Below are 22785 nucleotides of genomic sequence, written 5' to 3' on the forward strand. Positions count from 1 at the left end.
GTCTAAATTTTTCTGTGACAGTTTGGTTCAGGAAGAAACTTTTTGAAAACTCCTGAATACCAGAAGAATTATGAATTTATCAGATTGTCAGTCTATGCCGTCTCTGGGACAGATTTCACCTTCTTTTACGTGTCCATACTATAACACTAATTAGGTATTTGTCTTTCTAAATACCATAATTTCTTGAAGGATAATTAAGGATTACAATGAATATTGGGGGGGGGGCTTCTGCTGTGAAGAAAATTATTCATTTGAGAAGTGCCTTAGAACAAAACAGGGAGCAAAATTCCAAATCTCTTATGTTTATCATTTTTTATTACTAGGGGAAGCTTCCAAAAAAAAATTCAGATCCCAAAATTACTTCTGTAAAAAAATGTGTAGCTAAGTCAAAAGAAAAAATGTGAATAAAACATAAAACTATCTTTCTCTTTTATCTTCCTAAATCACATTTCAAATCTACTAGATTTCTTCCACATTTCTTTTCCTTCCATTATGATCCTACATCACACTCTGACCCCCCCTCCCCCACTTCTGACCTACTTCCTTTCTCTTCTGCTCTACAAGAAACCCTCACAACTCAATTGCCTCTTTCAAATTAGAGTAGCTTCTTAGGGCTGATTTTAAGCCCTAGTCTCATTCTTGTAAAGAACTTTCCAAAGCCAAGACATGAAAGAAATTCACAAATTCACAGAAGAATTTAGTTCTAAGAAGATGTAGAGCTTTATACTCTATACCAATTTTTGCTTAATGTAGTAGAGACCTTAAGTACAAGAAGTAGAAGCTATGAGATGGAAAAGGTAGAGTGGGAAGTTCCTGAGCATATCCTCAGAGGACTACCCTAGTCTACTTGTTACCAAAACCACTGGAATTAGCTATACATACTAGTTAAGATCTTCTCAAGGATACCTCCAATGTCTTTTCTATGAAAATAGACTTGAATCAAATTTTGTCCTATAGGTAAAGAAAGAATGAGCCCATTAGAGATAGTAGTATGCATTTTAACAACTCTAAGATTTTTTGAAGGCTACCTCCAATCTCTTCAATGAAAATAGTCTGAAATAAAATTTGGGCCTATAGGCAAAGAAAGAATGAGCCCATTGGAGATATCAGCCATAGGCAATTTAAATATCTTTGGATAGTATTAAGCAGTCGATCCTAAAGCACATGTGAAACTAGCTTTAGGATCAGTCTTTTTGATGAAGGAAACCGTCTTCAGCTTTAAATGGAGAATATGATATGCAAGCAAACACCTCAGTGAGAACCAGATCTCTCACACCTCCATGCATATTTTGAAAGAGCCATTGGACAAAAGCATAAATGGATCTAGAACACGTTTTACTGACCTTACATTAAAACTATCAGATGCTTCCTCCATTATGCACCCATAATGGTGCAGATTGTTGCAAACATAACTTTCTACAAGCTTGCACAACACAACTAAAACTAGACACTAAAGAAACACTGAAACCAATATTTGAAAATCTAAAGAAGTAGGAGCTCATCATAGCTTGCACTTATCTGTGCAATAATTTTGTCTTCCTCTGAAGAAATTCACCTGGAGAGGATATTGATGTATTAAGCACCTTAAGGACATAATAAAATAGTTATTCTACACTTGTGGTTTTGAATAAAAGTACTATTTTATCTTTTGTGTTACATTATAGTTGTAAATCTGTGTTCTGCCTTCTTTAGTGTCCTTCAGATAAACATTCATTTTTTTTTTTTTTTTTTGCCTTTTACTGGGAATGTCAACAATGTACACAAAAGCAAATAACACAGAGGTTAAAGTAAAATTCATGGCTGTTTAGGTAGAAAACCAGGAGAAAAATCCTTGCTCTCATGATAGTCCAAGAGGCCAAATATTTTGAATGGTCTAAAGCTAGTTTTGACTCCAATGTCAGACAGAAATACCAGAAAAAAATATCTTTGCAAATTGCATGAGAATAATCACTGACACTTTCAGGAGTTTGTTGGCACCAGAGAATCTTGAATAGAATCTTTCAAAAATTTTAATGAAAGCATTGACTGACTATAGCAAGGACAATTTAGCTACAGTAGTCAACTAGTATTGCTGAAACGTTTGACCCAAATTGATGATGTTGCCGCTGATGAAAATCTCACCAATCACCAGCAGCATAGTCCTGGTAAAATTATAAAGAAGAAAAATGAAAAATAGCTAAAAAATAGAAAAATGTCTCAGGACATCTCCAAATAAGTTTTGTACTACTATCCTCCACAACTGATTTTGAATATGTTTCTCAGTGTTTTCTAATTCTGGTGATGGATTGAAGCTTTTCTTTGAAAGAGCTATGAATCTGATACTAGCAAAAATACCACTTGATTTTGTTTTCCCAGTCTGGGAATTCCACCTATCTCTGCAGTAACAGAGATACCCATTTTACTGGGACCGTCACTAACAAGATTTTCAACACTTTGCTGCTTATTCAGAAACTTTACTGCTCATATTATCCCAATCTTCAGAAATGATAGAAGGAACAATGAATTCTTAAGCTAAGACATCAACAAAGCTTTCAGACATTATAGGAATTCAAAGAGTATTGGCATTGTTTTTAATGACAAAGAAATTGCCTATTTTTAGGATCTTACTGGTTCTTCCATTCTGAATTGATATTAGACTGCCTCTTACACCTAGAAATTTACTCTGATTCTACATTCTGGTCAAATTCAAGCAGACATCCCCTGATACTGCAAGGAACTCATAAAATGCACCTAGTCATCATCAATACATACAGTATTTCTTCAACATCCTCCTAAATAATGCTTACATGGTCTGAAATGTTAAGCTCTTGTCTTCTGGAAGAGATACCAGATAGGGTCATTGAACTCTAATGAAAACATCTCATTAGTACTGTAACTAGTTAGCATAACTCTAAAAGTACACTTGTTTCTTGGATATACTTTACTAGGAGAAGAGAATTCATCCTCAAATCATTAGAAAACTGTTCCAACTAGAGACCTCAAAATGAAGATTTTAAAGAATCTTTTAGAAGTGGACAATCTTTAGGAGACAGCTTCAACCCACAATCTTTTTTTTTTTTTTTTTTTTTTTTTGAGACGTTGTCTCGCTCTGTCGCCCAGGCTGGAGTGCAGTGGCACAATCTCGGCTCACTGCAAGCTCCGCCTCCTGGGTTCACGCCATTCTCCTGCCTCAGCCTCTCTGAGTAGCTGGGACTACAGGCGCCCGCCACCACGCCCGGCTAATTTTCAACCCACAATCTTTGTATTAAGTTGGCAACTGCAAGAAGTTATTGATCCAAGGCACACAGAACGATATTCAAATAATCTAAACATAGCTTGTCATATACTTTAATCTGCATGCTATTATTATTTATCTTTATATGTATTTCTCTTTTTTCTATTAAATTAAACTTAAAATTCAGGATTAAACCTATACATCATATTTAGAAAGAGGACTTTGTAGCAGCCAGCCTTTGTAACAGAACTTTCAGAAAAACAGACCCGGAAAAATAAAAGGAAATAGATAATGTATATTTAGAGGCTGTATTACTTTTACATATCTTATAAGAGAGCTATACTACATTTTCAACTTCATTTATTGACTTAGATGTACCCAAAGTTTTCTTTTCTTTTTTATAGTGAGCAAATGTCTCCTTTATCTTTAAATGTTTATTTTTTAATTGACAAATACAAATCATATATAGTTATGGTGTACAACAGAATTTTCTGATACATATTAATACACACACACATTGTGGAATGACTAAATCAAACTAACATATCCATTACCTCACATACTTACCTTATTTTTGTGCTGAGAACATTTAAAATCTACTCTCTTACCAATTTTCAAGTATATACTACAGTAATGCTCCTTATCTGCAGTTTCTCTTTCCATGATTTTGGTTACCTGCAGTAAACTGCAGTCGAAAAAATTAAATAGAAAACTCAAGAACTAAACAATTAATAAGTTTTATGAGTAGCGTGATGAAATCTTGTGCTGTCCCTCCTGGGACAGTGATTATCCCTTTGTCCAGTGTATCCATGCTGTATGTGGTATTCGTGTGTTAAGCCCTTGGTAGCCATCTTGCTTGTCAGATCAACTGTGGCAGTATCACAGTGCTTGTGTTCAAGTAATCCTTATTTTACTTAATGATGTCCCTGAAGCACAATTCAGATATGTCAAAGAGAAACTGTTAGGTATCTCCTTTAAGTGACAAGGTGAAAGTTCTCTACTTAATAAGGAAAGAAAAGAAATCATGCTGAGTTTTCTAAGATCTACGGTAAAAATGAATCTTCGGTCCATTAAATTGTGAACCAAGTATTGTTATAAGTGTTCTATTTTATTATTGTTATTACTAGTCTCTTCCTGTGCCTACTTTATAAATTCAACTTTATCATAGATATGTATGTATATAAAAATAAAAATTTTACATAGGGTTTAGAATAATCTGTGGTTTCAGGCATCCAGTGGGGATTTTGGAACCTATCCCCTGTGGATAAAGGAGGAAAGACTATACATTGTTATAAACTATAATCACCATATTGTACAATGGATCTACCTTTTCTATACTACAATTAACACTGCCTGATGCTGACAACTCTTGATGAATGACAGAAAATTATTAAAATAATATTTGACAACAGAATATGTGGTGTTTTAGCTGAAAACAAATTACTAGTCACTAATGGCTCGTATTGGATTTGAGGCATGCAACATATTGGCTGTTATCCTCACGAGATCCGTGATCTGAAGACTGTCATACAGCATCCATGATTTCACCCAGGATCTCTTTCAGCCTCTATTTTCCTCCCTACTAAAAAGATATCTTTAGATAATTTAAATCAAGAAGGAAAAAATTTGAAACTTGGACTTTGAAAATTTTAATAATTGAAAAGGGTTTTTGGCTTTTTCCTTTATTTTATGATTCTCTAAAAGTAAGAAAAATCCTGACCAGAATTCATAGAATAGAAGAACAACTAGATAATGTCACTATGGCTTTAGCACTCTGGCATGAAATCAGGCAGGGAATGGTTCAAAATAAAAGAGTCTTAGATTTATCACCGGCCTTTGAGAGTAAAGTATTTGTTGTCTTAGAGGACTATTGTGCTTCTAGCTTCATCTCTCTCAGGTTGCCTTAATCTACAAAAAGACTCACAAAACAAAGAAACAAAATTACATATCTTTGTCAACAACCAGTTAAATTAATTTGGTTACATCTTTTTCTGTGAGCAATAAATGAGGAGTTTTATTCTCTTGCTTTAACATGGACTCTCTTGACTCTCATCTTCAAAATGAACTATGGACTCTTATCATAAGCCTTCTCATAGTGTTCCCCATGGTTATGGTGCTCAAATGTGTGGTCACAGGAGGCTGAAGTCCTATTGCTCAATCATTGTCATAAGTGCTATGAAGCTGCTTTCCCAGAAAAAGTTCTAACAAATGATCATACAACAAATTGACACAAAGAGCTATTGGAACAGTTACCACCAAACACTCCAAATGTGACTCTGTCAGTTAGGGTTGAAGCAGAGAATCAGAACAAGGACCAGAAGTGTATTTAAAAATGTGTCATAAGCAATTAGATAATGGAATCATGAGGACCAGCCAGGCAAATCCAAAATCTGTAGACAGGCCAGCAGGAAGGGCTTGTCATACTCTCAAGCACAGAGTGAATTTGTTGTCCACATCCAGAATTTCTTCCTCTTCAGGGAATTTCTAGTTCTGTTTTAAATGTCTTTTGACTAATAGAATCAGGTCAACTCCAATTATCTAGGATGATCTCCAGTATTTAAAGTCAACTGATTATTCACTGTAATCACTTCTGTGAAATATCTTCACAACAGCAGCTAGATTTGTGTTTCCTTGAATAGCTGGGGACTGTAGCTTATCCAAGCTGGCATATTAAAATGACCACCAGAGTTAATCCACGCTAGTTTTCTATGGCTACTGTAACAAATTACCACACTTTTAGTGGCTTAAAACAACATAGATGTATTTTACAATTCTGTAGTTCAGAAGTCCAACATGGTTTTCACTTGGGCTAACTACAAAGGGCTGTATTTCATTCTAGAGGCTCTACTGGAGGACCCGTTTCTTCAGTTTTTCTGGAGTCTTCTGGAGGCTTCTGTCTTCTGGAGGCTTTCCATGGTTTTTGTCTCATGACCCTTTTCCTCTATCTTCAATGCCACCACGAGCAGGCTAAGCACTCCTCACACTGCATCACTATGGCTTGCTTCTGTCACCACTTTTCTTTATTCAGTTGTGCATCCTTTGCCTCCATCTTCTACTTATTTTAAGTTTTGTTAAGATCTAATTAACATAACACATTTTACTCAGTTACAGTGTACAATTCAATGACTCACAGATCTGTTCAACCAGCACAACAGTCAATTTTAGAACATTCTCCTCACCTCAAGAAGAAACTCCTAATTTTCTTTATTATCTCCTATCCTCCCACCATCCTCAGTCCTAAGCAACCACTGATATACTTTCTGTCTGTATAAATTTCTCTACTCTTCACAATTCATATGAATGGAATCATACATTATATAGTCTTTTGGGACTGAATTTTTTTACTTAGCATAATGTTTTCAAGGCTTATTTGTGCTGCAGTATCTATCAATACTTCATTTTTATGGTCAAATATAATTTTATTATATAGATATACTCATTTTGTTTATGTATTATTTTTACCTTTTGGCTATTGGAAATCATACTATAATGATGCCATAACAATAAATAACAATAAAATATTGCTATAACAACAGTCACTTAAAAATACATATTAAAATACAAATATTTCTCTGAGTATCTGTTTTCAATTCTTTTGTGTATATACCTAGGAATGGACTTGCTGTGACATAGGATACTCTATTAATCATTTGAGGAACGGTAAGACTGTTTTCCAAAGTGACTGCACCATTTTACATTTCCACTAGTAACCTATAGGGATTCTATTTTCTCCAAATTTTTGTCAACCTTTCTGATTATCTGTCTTTTTGATTATAGTCATCATAGCAGGTGTGAAGTGGTATTTCATCGTGGTTTCATTTGCATTTCCCAGATAACTAATGAAACTGAGCTTCTTCACATGTGTTTTGAGTCATTTTTTGTAGCTTCTGTGAAAAAAAAAATGTTCATTCAGATTCTTTACCTTTTCAAAATGGGTTTGTCTTTATTGCTGAGTTGTAAGAGATTTTATATATTCTAGATACATGACCCATATCAGATACATGACTTGCAAATATTTTCTTCCGTTTTATGAGTTGTATTTTCACTTTCTTGATGGTTTTCTTTGAATCTTAAAAGTTTCTTATTTTAATTAAGTTCAAATGATCTGTTGTTTCTCTTGTTCTTCCTGCTTTTGGAGTCATATCTATCAATCATTTGTCACATAAAAGCTTGTAAATATTTTCTCCAATGTGTTATAGTTTTACATTTAGTTTTTTGATCCATTTCCAGTTAATTTTTGTATATGGTGTAAAATAGAGGTCTTATTTCATTCTTTTGCATGTGGCTATCCAATTATCTCAGTACCACGTATTGAAAAGACTATTCCGTCTTTCATTGAATTATTTAAAATCAGTTGGTTATGGATGTATAGTTTTATTTTTGGTCTCTCAATTCTTATCCATTGGTATATACATCTGTTCTCGTGCTGGCGTCACTCTGTGTTGATTGTCATTGCTTTGTAGGAAGTTTTGAAATTGTGAAGTACTCCTACCTTGTTCTTTATTTTCAAGGTTATTTTGACTATTGTGGGTCTCCTGCCTCCACTTTATCGACAATTTTTTCTTTTGTAAGTGGAAAACTACTGTAGTATCTATAAAATAATACAGAAGAAGTGAGCCTAAAATAAAATAATTTTATGGAAACACAAATTCATTTTTTATTTTCCTGAATAGTAAAAGTGTTTAGAATAAGACTCATATTTGGTTTTTGGGTGTTTTTAAAAAGCATTGTGCAAAATATCTTTTCAAGCTGGTAAAGCTGCTATGTAGAAATAGACCAGTTAATGGTCTGGGAGATTTGTAATGTGTTCTATACACATCAATCTCTGTTAAGAGAGGCTAAACGTTCCAGGTTGCACAGTTTAAATACATCAGTTTCTGCAAGAGGTCAGCTGGGATTCTTGAGGAGTACTGCCATCTTAACAATTATTTAGTATCCTGATTCATGTATATAAGTTGCCTTTCCATTCAGTTAAAGAGCCTTTAATTTTCAAAAAGATGAGCTTTTGGTATGTCCACAGTCACCTTGAGACAATAGTGGGTTTGGTACGGCTTCATGCAGTTTCCAGAGTATAACTTTAGTACTACTTTGTTAAATTTATTTCTTAGCATTTTTTTATTGTATTGTAAATGGGTTTGTTTTCTTACTTTCATTCTTGGGTTGTTTGTTACAAATATATGGGATACAAATGTTTGTTGATACTACTATTGTGTCCTACCACCTTGTTGAAGTCATTTGTTATTTCTTATAATTTTTAGTGGATACTTAGGATTTTCTATATGCAAGACAACGTTATCTGAGAATAAAGATAGCTTTTCTTATTTTTTTCTAATTTGGATCATTTTATTTTTTCCCCTAATTTCCCTGGCTAGACCTTCAAATACTGTGTTGAATAGAAGTGGTGAGAGTAGGTGTCCTCTTGTTCTTGATCTTAGGAGGAAAGCATTCATTTTTACCACCAAGGATGATGTCACATGTGGGTTTTTCACAAATACCCATTATCAAGTGGAGGAAGGTTTCCTTCTATCCCTAGTTTATGGAGTATTTTTATCAGAAATGATATAGGGTTTTGTTAAATGCTTTTTCTGTGTTTACGGATATGATCACGTAATTTTTTTTTCTTTTTTTCTTTTCTTTTTTTTTTATTTTTTGAGACTGAGTCTCCCTCTATCGCCCAGGCTGGAGTACAGTGGCATGATCTCGGCTCACTGCAACCTCCGCCTCCCAGGTTCAAGCGATTCTCATGCCTCAGCCTCCCGAGTAGCTGGGATTACAGGCGCCTGCCACCATGCCTAGCTAATTTCTGTATTTTTAGTAGAGATGGAGTATCACCATGTTGGCCAGGCTGGTCTCGAACCCTTGACCTCAAGTGATTCACTCACGTTGACCTCTCAAAGTGCTGGGATTACAGGGTTGAGCCACAGCACCCGGCCTGATCATGCAATTTTAAAATTCTATTGATATAATGTATTACATTAATTATTTTTTGTATGTTTAATCAACCTTGTATTCCTGGGATAAATCCTACTTGGTTATGGTATATAATTCTTTTTATATGTTACTGGATTCAGTTTGCTAGTATTTTGTTAAGGATTTTTGCATGTATATTAAAGGTAATTTAGGTATAAAGGTATATTAAAGGTCTGTTTTCTATGTTTCTCCTGTCTGTTTTTGTTCCTTTACTGATTTCTTTTGCATTATATAATATTTTCTAATTAAGCATTTACATTTATTTATTTATTTTACTATATCTTTTGAGTTTTTCAAAAAAGTGGTTTCTTTGGGGCATACTACATACATTTTAACTATCAGATTAATTTTCAGATTTATGCTAACTTAATTCTAGTAAGATATAGGAATATTATTTCTATATAACTCTTTATGAACTGAATGCCTGTGTCTTGCCCAAATTCTTATGTTAAAGCCCTGTCCCTCAATGTGGTGGCATTAGGAGGTGTGACCTTTCAGAAGTAATTAGGTTTAAGTGAGTTTCTGAAGGTGAGGCGTCCATGATGGTATTAGTGTCATTATAAGACGAAGAGCCCAGAATCCACTTTGTTTCTGCCATGCAAAGCACAATGAGAAGGTAGCCATTTGCAAGCCAGGGTGAGGGCCCTTACTAGCACCCAACCATGCTGACACTCTGATCTCAGACATCCACTCTCAAAAACTGTGAGCAAATAGATGTCTACTCTTTTATTTTTTTGAGACAGAGTCTCGCTCTGTCGCCCAGGCTGGAGTGCAGTGGCATGATCTCGGCTCACTGCAAGCTCCGCCTCCCGGGTTCACGCCATTCTCCTGCCTCAGCCTCCCGAGTAGCTGGGACTACAGGTGCCCGCCACCACACCTGGCTAATTTTTTATATTTTTAGTAGAGACAGGGTTTCACCATGTTAGCCAGGATGGTCTCGATCTCCTAACCTTGTGATCTACACGCCTTGGCCTCCCAAAGTGCTGGGATTACAGGACTGAGCCACCGTGCCCAGCCCAGATGTTTACTCTTTAAGCTTCCTAGTCTGTGGCATTTTGTTATTGCAGCCTGAGATGCCTAAGACATCATCTCTATTCTTTTTCCCCTATTTTTGTTGTACTAGTATTATACATATTTATGTATTAATATTACAAACCTACAAACTCATGATACATTGTTATAATTATTAATTTACTCATCTGCAGTCATTTCCTTAGCCCAATGTAGGTTTGTTCTCACCCACCTCCTTTGTGCTGTCATTAGCAAATATACGACCAATTTATTACATTTCTGTGTTACAGACCCAACAACACATTGTAACATATTATTTTAAACAACTGCTTTGTAAATCAAGAGAAAAAGAAAAATATAGATTTATACTGCTTTGTGGAATTATATAACTAACTTTATTGAAGCTCCTATTTTTCTATGTGTATTCAAATTGTTATCTAGGGTTATTTCCTATCAGCCTGAAGAAACTCCTTTAGAGTTTATTGTAAGGTGGGTCTGCTAGCAACACATTCTCTGTTTTTGTTAATCTAGGAATGTTCTTATTTTACTTTAATTTTGGAAAGATAGATTTACCTGATGTAAGATTTTTGGCTGACAGGTTTTTGCTTTTTTTTTTTTAACTGAACACTTTAAATGTGATATCCTATTGCCTTCCAGCCTACATTGTTTTTGCTGAGAAGTCAGCTGCTAAATCTTATTGAGGTCCCCTTGAAAGTGTGGAGTTTTGTTTTGTTGTAATTTTCTCTTGCTGCTTTCAAGATTTTCTCCTTGTTTTGAGTTTAAGCATTTTTACTATGATGTGTCTGATATGGATATGGACATGGATGTTGATGCACTTAATGGTGTCCCAGATTTCCCTGAGGCTCCTTATTTTTCTTTTTTTTTTTTTTTTCTGTTTTTTAGCTTGCATAATCTGAATCAGTCTATCTTCAAGTTTGCTCATTCTTTCTTCTGCCAATTCAAATCTACTGTTGGACCCATCTAGTATAATTTTCATTTCAGTTCTTGTGTTTATCAGCTCCAGAATTTCCATTTTGTTCTTTTAATAATTTTTATCTCTTTATTGATACTTTGTCTTGTGTTGGACATCGTCATCATGACTTCCTTTACTTTTTAAACAAAGTTCCCTTTCGATCTGTGAACATACTTAAAATGGCTACCATGAAGCCTTTCCTGTTAAATTTGATATCTGGCTGCTCTCACAGTTTCTTTTGCCTGCTTTTTCTTTTTTCATTTTATATGTCATACTTTCCCGTTTCTTTGCATTCCTAATTATTTCGTTGTTGTTGGAAACTAGACCTCTTGGATAATATATTACAGCAACTTTGCATATGAGTCTCCTCCCTTTCAGGGCTGGAATATTTTAGTGATGTTATTTTCTCCTACCCCATACTGTTAAACCTCTGATGTTAATCTTCAATGGGGCACAGCTTTTGGTATGTCCACAGTCACCTTGAGACAATAGTGGGTTTGGTACGCCTCTCTTCATCTCTTTCCCTGACCATTGCAAACTCTTATGCCCCATTAATTGGAGGCTGATTGCTCTACTATTTTCAACTATGTCCTGGGTTATAAATTGCTCTATAGGCTAATCCAATCAGATCTGGGCTTCTATGAAGGAGGTCCTTAGATCAGTGTTGTATATGTTTTTCTCTAAGTTTTCTCTTTCTCAGGTTCTCTCCTACAAATGAACTGGCTTACTGTTCAGCCTATGTCTTGAATCTATTTTCTCCCAGTTGCTTTTCACCATGACCTCCATGTCTATAGGTTAGAATTTCCCCATGTTCTGTTGCAAGTGAAGTCAATTTCTTTGGGAAGAGACTAGGAGCTATTAGTATTATGGCCTGCTTTTCCCTCTAGTAAAATATTGAGTTAGGCCTCTGTGGTTGGGTTTGAGATGATGGGATACTTTCTCTGAGCGATGCTCCTACTTTTGAACCTGAGTGCCCAATGGAAGTGGAGACTGTAGCATGAGGTCTTCATGAGTTGGTTTTCTTGGTGTGGAAACTTATGATCCAGGGTAAGGCAACTGGGGCCCCAGTATTTTTGAAGGTGCTGTGCCCTAAATGGAGTCTCTGTTCCATGAGTGGAGGGTGGGGTGAAGAAGGGAGCCTTGCCTCTCAACTGCTCTCACCTGAAACAACCTCAGCAACAGGAGACAACTGGCAGCAGGAGGAGAAACGTGGATGTTGCATTCTGCCCTAGAAGAAAGCTCTCCAACTGGAAGCTGTGAGAGAAGATGCCATCTGTTCTTGGCTAAGGAAGTCTAGATTGGAGAAGTCAGCTATTAAATCTTATTGTTTTTAATATCTTATGATAATATCTCTGAGCTGGGAGGGCAATGGAGTGGACTTTGCTTAAATACTACACACTCCTGCTTTTCATTGTGAATATTAACAGATTTAATTGAATGGATGTTTCTTCATTTGCTGTATTCCTTTAGGATCATTTCCAGGGGTTATAAAAAGTTGTTTTTTTTTTAAAAAAATAATTTTTACCAGTTTCACTGGGGAATAATTTTTCCAACAGTCATGCTGGAAGTCCTCTTATAATTATATTTTGCTTATCTGGATAATTTTTTCTGTCTTAAAGTCAGCTAATATTTTCTGTCTTAAAGTCAGCTGATTGCAACCTTATATCCATCTATCACCTTGAATTCCCCTTTGCTATTTAATCTAATATATACATAAGCTATGGAGGCTTCAAAACGGGCTCCTATGGGGAAACACCATTCTACCTAACACAGTGAACCCAATACATCAGACAGTAATTTTGATCTGCATTGATCATATCCTCATGCTGTGATTTGGTTTGAGTTTGTTCCCACCCAACCTCATGTTGAAATTTGATCCCTGAAGTGGCAGTCTTGGGAAGTGGAGCCTAGTGAGAATTGTCTGAATCATTGGAGTAAATCTCTCCTGATGGCTTAGTGCCCTTCTCATGGTAGTGAATGAGTTCTCACTCTGGCAAGACTGAATCAGTTCTCATGGAACTTAATGAATTCCCTTGAGAATGAGTTGCTATCAAGCCAGGATGCCTCTTAGGTTTTTCCTCTTCACACATAACTGCTTCCATTTTGACCTTCTCTGCCATGTTATGTTGCAGCACAGAAGACCTTGCCAGAAATCATGGCCATGTCCTTGAACTGTCCAGCCTGCAGAACCATGAGCTAAATAAACCACTTTTCTCTATAAATTACTCATCTCAGGTATTTGTGTGTAGCAATACAAAACAGACTAAGGTAGTTCATAAGATAATGGTATATCTTAGGCATGACCAAAAGCATGACCAAAAGTGTCAGCATTAATATAAACATTTTTTTTCTCTCTGTGTTAAGTCATGCCAGGTCCAGGCATACTTTTCTGCCCTTCTGTTAAGTAATATATATGATGAACATATTTACATGTCCCTATGTCAAACAATATTGGAATCAAGCAAAAATGTCTTAATTACTTGTTGCAAGAAATATTTAATTGTTGAAGACAAGACTGTAAATGCAGCCACAAGCCTTTGCTCCCAGACCATACAAAAACATATGGCAGGCTGACATATCTGCTTGTCAAATCCCCCTTTAAGACTCACTCCTCACTGTGAGGACAGCCTGCTTATCAAATCCCCCTTTAAGACCCTTTAAGACTCATTCCTCACTGTGAGGACAGCCTGCTTATCAAATCCCCCTTTAAGACCCATTCCTCACTGTGATCACTAATCTAGATCTAGTAATTTAAAAACTATACCTAATTTCAACCAGTTTCCTCCTTTGAAACACTCATCTTAAAATCATTCTGCTCAGGTTATAAAACCCTAAACATTTCCTACCCAATGGTTGGAACATTACTGTTTTTTTTATCAAGAAGGTGTGTGTGTGTGTAGGTGTGTGTGTGTGTGTGTCTGCGTGTGTGTCCCTTACTGTAAGAAGTCTGAACAACCAAGCTCTGCTTGATCACCTGATTTTTTTGATGACGGTTTGTGAAGCTGACAGTTGAAAATTGAGTCAATCACATGAGTATACACAAGATATTGACTGTGAAATGTACTAAAAGTTAGGAACAAATGAACCATATTATGAAAATGTAGACTGCTTATTTTTGAATATTTGTGTGAACTGTCTTTTCAATAATGAAACTGGAAGCAGAGAAATAATGCTGCAATTGTTCAACTATAAAACCTCCTAAATAAGGAAATAGGGCTTGAGAATAAGAATACATAGAAGCTTTCAGATTATTGCTGCTTTATTTCTCTGTAATTTTCTATGCTCTAGCTATTGGGAAAAGAAATGCATATGATTTGTTTACTTATTTTCTTTCTATTCTGTCCATCTCTCAACAGTGAGCTAAAAGAAGTTAAATATATATTTTCTTTTTTATTTTGCCATCATGAAGGAGGAGAAGTTAAATAGTTCTGAATTTTTCTGCAAAGCGTTTCTACTAATTATTGAAATTTAATATTCTCTGAAGTAATGCTACATTATTACTGATATTTGTGTCAACTGTGTGTACAGAATAGAAATTCTTAGACTTATCAAACAGAAAGAGGTCTGGAGCTCAGTAGCCCAGTGGTTTCCAACCCTGGATGCAGGTTGGTGTCACGTGTTGAGGCCATATCTCTGAGTGTTCAGCCTTGGTTTCTCCACAGGTGATTCTGATACATAGTGTGAGCTGATAGTAGTGATATAATCCATCTCCCAAATAACAGACTTTGGGAAAAAAAGGCTGCCAGAGGTTGGAAATTTTCACTGAAGGCTAGCAAACTAACAGTGGTAGATGTGAAATCATAACCCATGATTTTTGTTCTCAAAGTTAGAATCCTAAATAAACAAATGATAAAAATAAGACTGAAGTTTTAATGCATGCCTTGAGACATTTTATGTTACCAGCTAATCTTCTAGGTAATGATTGCAGTTCCATGGTTAAATTGTTAAATTCAAAATATTCTGATTACTATGCATTATGGCTCAGGAAACTGTAGCCTGTAAGCCAGATCAAGCCTGCCATATGTTTTTGTATGGTCTGGGAGCAAAGACTTGTTGCATTTTTAATTTTTTGAAAAAAATTTCAAGGAAAATAATATATGTGACACATGAAAATTATGTGTAAATCAAATTTTACTGTTCATAAATGAAGTTTTATTAAAATACAGCCATGTTTTATTTATATATTGTCTATGATCACTTTTATGTCATAGTAGCAGAGTTGAGTAGTTGTCACAGAGACCATATGGCCCACAAAGCTGAACATATTATATTATCTGGGCTGCTATGAATAAGTTTTGCCTACCCTTGCTTTCAACAAAGAGTCAAAAATTCTGGATCTGTGCAAGTCAGTGGGTGTGTCTAATAATGCAAGATATGGAGTGGTTGAATGCATTTCTGGGCATGCTGTTCTATATATTTCTTCAATACCACTCATTATTCTATTTGACTATTGTTCTCAGGTTATATTAAAGATTAATGATGCACTCAGCTTAAATCAAGATTCACAGAGATGTGAGCATATAACAGAGTAGAAGGCATAATAGTTACAGATTTAACTTTTCTTCCTCTACAGAAATTCTGAGGAGTTAAAGTGTAAGGAATTTAAGTAATTGTAGCAAATCTCTGCCAAAGGATGCATAGCTCTGCCATATTCTTGTCATAAAGTTGACAGTACACCTATGCTATCCTATTGGGAAAAATATGGTGAGAAGATGTGCAATGTCAGTCATTTTGCATTTTAAAATAATTAGGTTTAATTGTGCAGTGAGTATACATAATATTTGCATAACTCTCTAGCTGAAAAAAAGAACTTCAAAACTCTGTGCCTAATGAGATATTAGTGATTGTCACAAAGTCACTAATATTTGTGGATCTGTGTCCCCACAAGCAAGGTATTATTTGGTAAAAGATATAAATCTTTGAAAGGCTCTCTTTAGTAGCTATTTCGTAGACATAGCTACTAAATAACAATTGCTGTGGTTAATGTGCCATGGGATGGTGAGATAACATTCCTATTGATTATGTAAACATAAGTCAACCTGTAACCCATTGGAGTGAAAACAATGGTGGCAACAACAGTAATAACAAGGGTGATAGTAGCAGCAGCAGCAAACATGGCTTTAGAACTTTCTATGTGCCTAGAATGGTTGTAGATACCTTACAAGTTTTAACTCACTTAAATCCTCATAGCAACCTTACAAGGTAGATAACTATGACACTGTACTCAGTATATTATACATTGCACTGTACAGATGAGGAATATAAAGCACTGAGGAGGTAGGAAACTTGGCAAAGGTCACATAGTTAGGAAATGAAAAAAAACTGGAAACCAGGCAATCTGGCTGCAGTCTTTGTTCTTAAATAGTATCTTTTTTTCTGCTATAGTTTATATTAAATATGTAAGTAAAGAAACAGACTGTCCACCAAATGATGTTTTAGAAAAAATATTAAGATTCTAAAGGATGGGACTATTTCTCAGGATATGGACTGTGTTGTAATCATACTTTTTAATCTCCTGATTCTACTATAGTGTATAGTACAATATATAGTTGGTGCTCCATAAAAGTTTGCCAAATGAATCAACTGATTTGTGGGAAATATGCCTCAGGCTGATTAGGAAGAAGTGAACTTCTCCCCAATTGTTGCCTTTCATAAGGCTTGCCCGCAGTAAGTCTGGGAATTGTAGAGTATCAATAGCTCTTTAATCTATCTCTGACAGCTACCTTGAGATGTAGGTGACATTTTCTCATTAGGGCTTCCCTTATCCCTAAGGAACTATTTCTTTATGTCTCTTCAGGAATATGTCTAAGGATTTTAATTTTTTTTGGATAACCATTGGTGTTCATTCTTTGCTGTGATGGGGTAGAAATATACCACTATTTTGTTTTCACTGGGTCCACTCAGTTTGGGGATTGAAGGCTTTCAACAGGCCGGGAGTCATTACAAACTCATGCATTTCTTCAAGAAATCCTCATTTCACTGAAGAGATCATTAGGCAATCAATTAGTTATCATTAGTGAGAGCACTCTGGAATTTGTCTCAGAGTCTAGAACCCCACATTTAATTTGTGTGAGGTGATCATAGGAATTCACATTCCCACTGGCCTTTCTTGCCTTATAACCTGAATCATGTGTGTTCTCCCATGCAAATTATCACATTGATTCTTTTGTTAACAGCTTTAATGAGGTGTAACTGATATACAAATAACTATATATATTTAATCTGGACCATTTGGTGAGTTTCAGTATATGCAAACACCTGTGATAGCATCAGTACATTTGAGGTTACAGATGTAACCGTCACCTCCCAAAGCTTTCCTGTGCCCCTATGTTTTTGTTTTTGTGGTGAGAACACTTAACACGAGACGAGCCTTCTTAACAAATTTTGATGTGCTGATGTGCCCCGCGCTGTATTGTTAACTGTAGGCACTATGCTGCAGAACACATCTTTAGAACTTACTTATGGGCAGTTCCATTCTCAGCAAAGATTGCGTTTGTCTGGAGGTCCAAAATCCTTAATTAGGTCTGTAATAAATAATCTCTTTCCTCTGGTCATGTCCAGTTGTTGCAGCACCATTTGTTGAAAAGATTATCCTTTCTCAATGGAATTGCCTTTGTTCCTTTCTCAAAGATTAATTAATAGTATTTGTTTGGGTCTGTTTCTGAGCTCTGTATTATTTTCCATTGACCTGTTCTTCCATTAGTCTAGCCTTTTGCCTATATCACACTGTCTTGACTAATGTACCTTACAGTAATTTATAAACTCCAGTAGTTTAGTATTATAACTTTTTTCTTTTTCTTCAGTATTGTGTTGGCTATTCTGCATCTTTTGTCTTTTCATATAAACTTTAGAGTCATTTGCTGATGTCCACAAAATGACTTTCTAGAATTTTGGGTTGTGATTGTTTGTATCTAGGTCAGGTTGGAACATCTATTTTTTTATTTAGATCTCTTTGTTGTTTTATCTGAGCTTTGTAGTTTTACTCATACAGATCTTCTATATATTTGTATATTTGAACCAAAATGCTTCTAATTTCAAATTATATTTGTTTATTACAGGCTATACATAAATATAATTTGACTATTGTGTATTTATAAGGTTGTATTATACAATCTTGCAGTAATTGCTTTTTAGTCCCAGGAGTAATTTTGTCAATTCTTTGGGACTTTTTACACAGACAACCCCTGTCATCTACAAACACACACAGTTTTATTTATTCTTTCCCAATCTCTATATGTTGTATTACCCTTCCTCTTTTAATTACATTTTCTAGGACTTCCATCATAGAATTGAATAGGAGTGATGAGAGAAAACATCCTTGCCTTATTCCCAACGACAGAAAGAAATTGTCCAGTTTCTACCATTAAGTATGCTGTTAGCTATAGGTTTTTGTAGATTTTATTTTTCCAACTTGAGTAAGTTCTAGTCTTAGTTTTCTGAGATATCTTATCACAAGTGGCTATTGCATTTTGTCAAATGCATCTTCTGCACCTGTTGATATGCTCATGTGATATTTCTTCTTTCATCTGTTAATATGGTGCATTATACTAACTGACTTCTGAACGTTGAACCAGCCCTGCAAATCTACAACAAATCCCACTTGGCCCTGGTGTATACGTTTTTATATATTGTTAGATTTTCTTTGCTCATACTTTGTTGAGAAATTTTTCATGTATGTTCATCAGAGATATTGGTCCCTAGTTTTCTTTCTTGTAATGTCTTTATCTTATTTTGAGATTAAGATAATGCTGCCTCATAGAATATATTAGGAAGTGTCCTTTCCAATTTTATTTTTTGGAGATTGTGGTTTACCATCACTTCTTTCTTAGATGTTTGGTAAGATCCAACATTGAAACCATCAGTCTTAATGCTTTATTTTTTGGAAGGTTATTAATTATTGATTCAATTTTTAAAATAGATATAGAGCTATTCTAATTATATATTCTTGTGTCAGTTTTGATAAATTGTGTTTTTCAGTTAATTGGTACATTTCATCAAAGTTATATTTGTGGTCATAGAATTGTTCATAATATGCCTTTATTATTATTTTTTGCATCTATGAGACAGTAGTGATGACTATTCTTCCATTCCTGATATTAGTAATTTGTGTCTTCTTTATTTGTTTGTTTGTTTAATTTTTGGTTAGGCTAGCTAACCAGTTTATCCATTTCATTGATATTACCAAATAACTACTAATAAATATTATAACTACTGAATCAACAAGACTTAGTTTCAAATTCTGATCATACCTCCCTTTTTGCCATATGAGCTTCCAATTAATCTTTAGAGTTTAAGTTTCCTCATTTGTAAGTCAAAATTATGATCTGTCTGAGTTGTTCTGATAATTAGAAATAATGTGTGCAAAAAGGCATTGTGTTAGTCCGTTCTTGCAGTGCTATAAAATACCATTTGACCTGACAATCCCATTACTGGGTATATACCCAAAGGAATACAAATCATTCCATTATAAAGATACATGCACACATTGCAGCACTATTCACAATAGCAAAGACATGGAATCAATCCAAATGCCCATCAATGATAAACTAGATAAAGAAAATGTGGTACATACACACCATGGAATACTATGCAGCCATAAAAATGGATGAGCTCATGTCCTTTGCAGGGACATAGATGGAGCTGGATGCTATCATCCTCAGCACAGCAATGCAGAAAACCAAACACTGCATGTTCTCACTTATAAGTGCGAGTCGAACAATGAGAACACATGAACACAGGAAGGAGAACACCACCACCAGGGACTGTTGGGAGAGGGCGAGGAGTGAGAGAGCATCAGGAAAAACAGCTAATGCATGCCTGGCTTAATACCAAGGTGATGGGTAGATTGGTGCAACAAGCCACCGTGCACATGTTTACCTATGTAACAAACCTGCACGTCCTGCACATGCACCCCAGAACTTAAAATAAAATAAAATTTAAAAAAAAGAATTACCTCTGATTGGGTAATTTATAAAGAAAAGAGGTTTAATTGGCTAATGGTTCTGCAGGCTGTCCAGGAAGCATAGCAGCTTCTGCTTCTGAAGAGGGCCTCAGGAAGCTTACAATCATGGCATCAGGAGAAACGAAAGCAGGCACACCTTACATGGCCAGAGCAGGAGCAAAGGAGAGAGAAGCAGGTGCTACACACATTTCAAAAACCAGGTCTTGTGATAACTCACTCACTCACTCACTATCATGAGAACAGCACCAAGGAGGTGGTGCTAAACCATTCATGAAGGACCACCCACATGATCCATTCACCTCCCACCAGGCCCCACCTCCAATATTGGGGATTACAATTCAACATGAGATTTGGGCAGGGTTGCAGATCCAAACCATATCGGTCATTATCACAGTGTCTGTTATGTTGTTAGAAATAAAGAGAAGTCTAGTAATAATACATTATTGTGGATGTATTTTTATTAGTATGTCATCAAAGTATTATCCTCCATGACTACTAATTGTAAAAAAAATGCAAATGAGCAAATTTCACCTTAAGATTGAATGTGTTTATTTTAATTTTAATGGATCTACCATGCCTTATGCACAATGTCTTTCTCTGGTCAATTCAGTAGAATATAATTTCATGACATCAGGGTAATGATGAAATTGTTTTATTGCCAAAAAGATTTTTTTTCTGTGAAAATATATAGGGAATGAGGTTTGTATTATTACAAAAAGTCAGCAATGTTTTACTCTTGGCCTAGTTGGAAAAACACAGTAGTAGCCATGAAATAAGAGAGAAGAATTGAGCCTAAAATGCATTTGGTTTACAAAAAAGAAAAATTAATATTTTATTTTCCTGAAATGTTAAAAATGTTGAATGTATAACTCCTATTTATTTTTGTGCTTTAAAAAAGCAAAGTACAAAATAGTTTTTTTTTCCAAGCTGATAGCACTGCTATGCAAAAATAACCATCTAATGGCCTGAAAGACTTCTAAAGTACCATCTTCAAATTGTTCTAGCGGGTGAAAGTCCAGGGCTACACATTTGTCAAGTAAATTGGCAGAGCTATTGCAGCAAGGGGATTTGACAGAACCACACACGTGGGTCTTTGCTGATTCAAGTGGCATTTATTGAGTTCAAGTTATTTTTGTTGCTGCTGTTGTTGATTTTTGTACCGTTCCACAGTCAGTAAGATTTTAAATTAATATATAAAAGCTGCATAACAATAATTTTGAACCTTTCAAAGTTTAAGAAAAATAAAACATGTCATAAGTAAATTTTTTCTTCTCTTTCTCTTTCTCAAGGCAAATGTCAGCATTGTAAACTGTATGTCTTAAGAAGTAGTGCAAAAAAGGCTCTATGAGTTGCTGTTTCTCCTTTATTTTTCTTGGTTTCTACCACTGCTCCCAGAACTCTTATCTCCACCTTCTCTCTTGGTTCAATTTTTATTTTTCAGGTTTCACAGAAGCAAGTCTTCAAGTTAGATTGAGTAATAGAAATAAACTAACGAGAACTATGATTAAACAGGAAAGCTAGTCTTCATTTTAGTATTGTAGCTTGTGTGTAGTGCTTTGAATGTCTTTTTCTCCCTTTGCTGAATAATCAAAGTTTCTCTGTACTAAGGAAAAAAAATATCAACCTCTCATCCAATCTGCAAGAATTCTTGAAATTACTTCTGTCAGTTGATCATATAGCAACTTCAAGAATGTTAGAAGCATGTTCTGGGGAGCCACTTACTCATAAAGAGACAGAGTATAGTCCTAATATTTTACAATGAGCCTAATCTGCCCTCCAATTTATTTCTGGATTTTTGTTCAACCCTTTGGGTTAAAACCAAACAATATCTTGTTCATTATTTATTAATGTAAGAAGTATTTGTTAACCATTACCAGGTACTGATTTGAGCATTGGTGATTAGCAGTGAGCAAATTAGATATAAATTCCTGCTTTTATGAGCCCCACATTTAGGTAGGTTTGAGGTAATAAAAAAGAAAAATAAGAAAAATATACACTCTATTAGGTAGAAGCAAGTGCTAAATGACACAATACAAGCAGAGAGGGAGCTAGGAAGTGTGAGTGTGCGTGTGTGTGAGAGAGAATTAGCAAGTTATGCAGGGCAACTTTGGAAGCCCTCAGTGAAAAAATGACTTCCAGTGGCTATGATAAGGTAAGCCATAAGCATATCTGGAGAAAGATTTTCAAGCAGAAAGAACAGCAAAGGCAAGAGACTTCAAAGTAGGCAATTTCATTTCATTTCCTGCATGACAGTCCCTGCACTATTTCACAGTCACCAGTATATCATCCAGTATTTCCTTTTTTATTATTGAAGAGCCCAAGTGCCTTTCTTTACTTCATGGATAAAACAATTATGCAAACTTTAATGACATACTTGCCTCTCTCTTGGGAACAGTCAATGCTTTGCGTTCACCCTCTTTTTCACATTTGCATGGGATAATACTAAATATTTTATTTTACCTGTTCAGTAGTGACTAAGAGGAATGAATAGATTATTTCTGTTTTTGCAGCTTTAAAAATAAGTACAGTTCTGACATGATTCAAAACTTTGCTGAGGCCGGGTGTGGTGGCTCACGCCTGTAATCCCAGCATTTTGGGAGGCCAAGGCAGGCAGATCACTTGAGGTCAGGAGTTCAAAACCATCCTGGCCAACAT

General features: G+C 35.4%; 1 long non-coding RNA gene across 2 annotated transcripts in view; it reads right to left on the bottom strand.

Annotated features, from left to right (window-relative positions):
• The window catches only part of LOC134736658 (uncharacterized), a 232281-nt gene that overhangs the window by 81698 nt on the left and 127798 nt on the right, over window positions 1–22785 (bottom strand). Inside the window, exons 3-4 of one of the 2 annotated variants that reach the window (XR_010120799.1) lie at window positions 19745–19930; window positions 3631–6292 (exon numbers count right to left, since the gene is read on the bottom strand). The exons of the other annotated variant lie outside the window; for it this stretch is intronic. This is a non-coding gene — a long non-coding RNA (uncharacterized lncRNA). Of the gene's footprint in view, window positions 1–3630; window positions 6293–19744; window positions 19931–22785 lie in introns of those variants that run through there. 2 annotated transcript variants of the gene reach the window in all.

Source organism: Symphalangus syndactylus, chromosome 5 (assembly GCF_028878055.3).
Source record: "Symphalangus syndactylus isolate Jambi chromosome 5, NHGRI_mSymSyn1-v2.1_pri, whole genome shotgun sequence".
Taxonomy (NCBI): domain Eukaryota; kingdom Metazoa; phylum Chordata; class Mammalia; order Primates; family Hylobatidae; genus Symphalangus; species Symphalangus syndactylus.